Source organism: Oryctolagus cuniculus, chromosome 6, assembly GCF_964237555.1.
Source record: "Oryctolagus cuniculus chromosome 6, mOryCun1.1, whole genome shotgun sequence".
In the NCBI taxonomy this organism is placed as follows: domain Eukaryota; kingdom Metazoa; phylum Chordata; class Mammalia; order Lagomorpha; family Leporidae; genus Oryctolagus; species Oryctolagus cuniculus.
In genome coordinates, this window is record NC_091437.1 from 110806654 (window position 1) to 110810743 (window position 4090).

Here is a 4090-nt window from a genome sequence, read left to right on the forward strand (position 1 = left end):
GTGGACATAATCTTAACCAAGCAAAAACTGATTCTAAGGGGAGCCATTACCAAGATTTCAGTGAAGCTGGTTACATTGTGGCACAACTGTGTTCATTCCCAGTATGAATACTTTTGAGATGTCTCCTCAGATCCAAGAAGTTCATCTCATAGGTCCAAAACATCATAAATGACTGAGCGACAATGTATACTACTCATTTAAAAGTTTTCTCTACATGCCTACTACACTGCCCTTCAGTTACCTTTGTAAATTCTTTGTCTACTTTGCCCAGTGGGAAACATTTGAAATATTTTTGAATTTTCCAAATAGGCTAGATCTTTACATAATGTTCCCTTTGTTCTTTAAAGTGCTGAATTATTTATTTCTAAATCAAGTGTAACTTAAAAACAACTTTTGTTTTGTTTTTCTCTATTTTGACTTCATGTAACCTTTCAAAACCTTATTAGGGGATTTGTAACAAATGTATCTGAAATTTGACTTGGATATTTAACAGTCATGGGCAGTGTGGACTACATTCTTTTTTTGTTTCCAGATTTATTTATTTAACTATTTTAAAGGGAGGGAGGGAGGGAAGAAGGGAGGGAGGGAGGGAGGGAGAGAGAGACTCTTCCACCTGCTGGTTTACTCCCTAAAAGCCTGCAAGAGTTAGGGCAGGACCAACCTGAAGCTAGGATCTTGGAACTCTATCCATGTCTCACATATGGGTAGCAGGGACACAAATACTTGCTACTTCCTGGGTGCCTTAGCGGTGAGTTTGATAAAAAATAGAGTAGTCAGCTGCAGGTCTTGAACTGGAACTTTGATATGGGATGTGGATGTTCCAAGTGATGGCTTAACCTGATGTACCCCAACACCTGCATTGTATTGTTCTTACACCTCTCTTTAAAAACTCTTTTGTTCATGCTTATCATATCTATCTTCCTATACCTAGGTCAACTGGGCTACTTGATCCAAGCTCGATCCCACTGGTCTCTAAAACTCACCCTGACTTTAAGTAGAGAGATATGAGAAGCTAATCTTAACAACTTGTAACTCTACACTTACTCAACTATGAATCAGTACCTACTGCTATTGACCATGTGCTCTGGTTTGAATAACTGCTCCTTTCAAAGTTCTGGGTGATGAATTCAGGCTTTGAGAACCCAGATTCCCTAAGTATGGAAAATAATGATTTTTTATTCACTTTTCAGTCTTGTAAATGAAGACTTGTTGCTTAATCTCAGCTTTGGGGTTAGGGCTTTTGGTTATGTGTTCACATTTTTGATGATCTGTCCAGTCCTGGATTTCTCCAAGGCACAACATTATCTTGTGTTCGATCTTTTAGCACAAGCTTACTTTTCTTTGTCTGTTGCCTTACTTTTTACATATCTTATTTCATATGTCAATATGTATTTTCTTTAATTCACTGAAATTGATATATTCTCCAAGCATATTCCTCAACCCAGGTGAAAAGGCTGATAACAGATTCCATAGGCTACCTTTGTGTTAAAACTTGTTGAGCTGGTTGATTGTGTTCAACACTTGATCTTAGCCAAAATGCTGAGAATCGATGATTGTGTTCTAAGATAGGCAAATTTGTAGCTGATAAACTAGTAGCAACGCATTGCTGGACAAAGAGCAATAAAAATCAAAGTTAATCATTCTTCCACTGCTTTTATGCACTTGGTTGTACATTTATTATGGTATTCATTCAGTTGCAAATAACATAGTTATTTACATGGATGTCCCAACCCTGATAGGATTGTGAACGTCTCTGACAGGGTCTACTCTTATTCTTTCATTCTATATCCCCTGCAGTGAGAGGATAGTTCTACTTTCCAAATGATAAACACATAGTAACTGATAGAAGAAATATGAAACTAGAATTTCCTATTATGTGTTTTTTTTTAAGATTTATTTTATTTATTTGAAAGACAGTTACAGAGAGAGGTAGAGACAGAGAGAGGTCTTCCATCCACTGGTTCACTCCCCAGATGGCTGCAATGGCAGGAGCTTCGCTGATCTGAAGCCAGGAGCCAGGAGCTTCTACCAGGTCTCCCAAGTGGGTGCAGGGGCCCAAGGACTTGGACCATCTTCTATTGCTCTCTCAGGCCATAGCAGAGAGCTGGGTTGGAAGAGGAGCAGCTGGGACTAGAACCAGCGCCCATATGGGATGCCAGGGCATTAAGCTTCTGTGCCACAGCACCGGCCCCTATAAGTGTTTTTTTTTTTTTTTTCAATGGAGAAAAACTTTTTATTTAAGGGACATAAACTTCATACATTTCACAATTACAACTTTAGGAACATGGTGATTCTTCCCATGGTACCCACTCCTCTTCCTCCTCCCTCTCCTATTCCTGTGCTTATTTTTTACTAAGATCTATTTTCAATTAACTTTATACACATATGAGTAACTCTACGTTAAATAAAGAGTTCAAAAAATAGTATGAATAAAAAACTGTTCCTAAACAGTAGAGACAAGAGCTGTTCAGAGACATTGCACTCAGAGTGTCAATTTCACCTCTGTAGATTGTCTTTTAGATGCTTTATTAGTTATCACAGGTGAGGAGAACAAAGAGTATTTATCCTTTTGGGACTGGCTTATTTCACTAAGTATGATGTTTTCTAGTTTCATCTATTTTGTTGCAAACACCATTTTTTTTTAATCACTGTGTAGTATTCCATGGTGTACGTATCACATAACTTCTTTATCCAGTCTTCAGTTGGCATACATTTGGGTTGATTCCATATCTTAGCTATTGTGAATTCAGCTGCAATAAACATGGGGGTACAGATAACTCTTTCATATGCTGATTTAATTTCCCTTGGATAAATTCCCAAGAGTGGGATGGCTGGGTCATATGGTAGGTCTATATTCATATATCTGAGATATCTCCAAAATGAATTCCATAGTGGTTTTATCAATTTACATTCCTGCCAACAGTGGATTAGGTTACCTTTTTCCCTCATTCTGGCCAGCATTTGTTGTTTGTTGATTTCTATAAGAAGGCCATTCTAACAGGGGTGAGCTGAAACCTCACTGTGGTTTGAATTTGCATTTACCTGATTGCTAGTGATCCTGAGCATTTTTTCTTGTGGCCATTTGGATTTCCTCTTTTGTAAAATGTCTCTTTAGATCCTTTGCCCATTTCTTAACTGGTTGTTTGTTTTGATATTGTTGCGTTTCTTGATCTCTTTTGTATTCTAGTTATTAATCCTTTATCAGTTGCATAGTTTGCAAATAACGTCTCTCATTCTGTATGTTGCCTCTTCATGTTGCTGAGTGTTTCTGTTGCAGTACAGAAACTTCTAAATTTGATGTAATCCCATTTGTCAATTTTGGCTTTGATTGCCTGTGCCTCTTGGGTTCCAACAACTCTTTGCTTGTGCCAAGATCTTCACATTCTAGTATTAAGGTGTTGTCTTCTTTTGGGGGTGTCATGTTGTCTTCCATATTCTTTTTCTTGAATTGCTGCATTTAATATTAGGCATTTGTGGAGATACTTATTGGTTTCTTTCTTTCTTTCTTTCTTTCTTTCTTTCTTTCTTTCTTTCTTTCTTTCTTTCTTTCTTTTTTCCCTGTGATGGCTTTTATCTTTGGACTATACCTCTGGGGTTTAGTGGAGTGTCTGCTTTTTCAGTGAATACCCAAAGGTGTCTGCTTGGTGTGGCCAGGGAGCTCTGTTCAATGCTCCAAGGTGAAGGGAATGTCAAAGGTGACACCCAAGTGGGGTATAAATCTCCTATTTTTTTTTTTAATCAGAGGGGTGGTTTGTTCTGCTCTGTAGGTGTAGTTTCTTGCTTACCTCCTCACCTCAAAGGAGACTAGTGCCTGGGTCCTAGCCCCAGTGGGTACAATTTTCAGCCACCCTGCCACAAGAACCACACAAAGGATCTGTGTGGTACTTGGTGTAAGCGTGGATCTTGAAGCAATGACCCTCAACAGGGAATCAGGGAGCCCCAAGCATGTGGAGCTGTCCACAGTAACTGCCCAAAGTCCCAGCCACACACCCTGCAGCCTCCCATGCAGCTACAATATTTTCACAGTCCTGGCACACAAGCCTCCCACAGTCATGAGCACATGGCTCCCTGTCAGTTCTCCCAGCCAAAC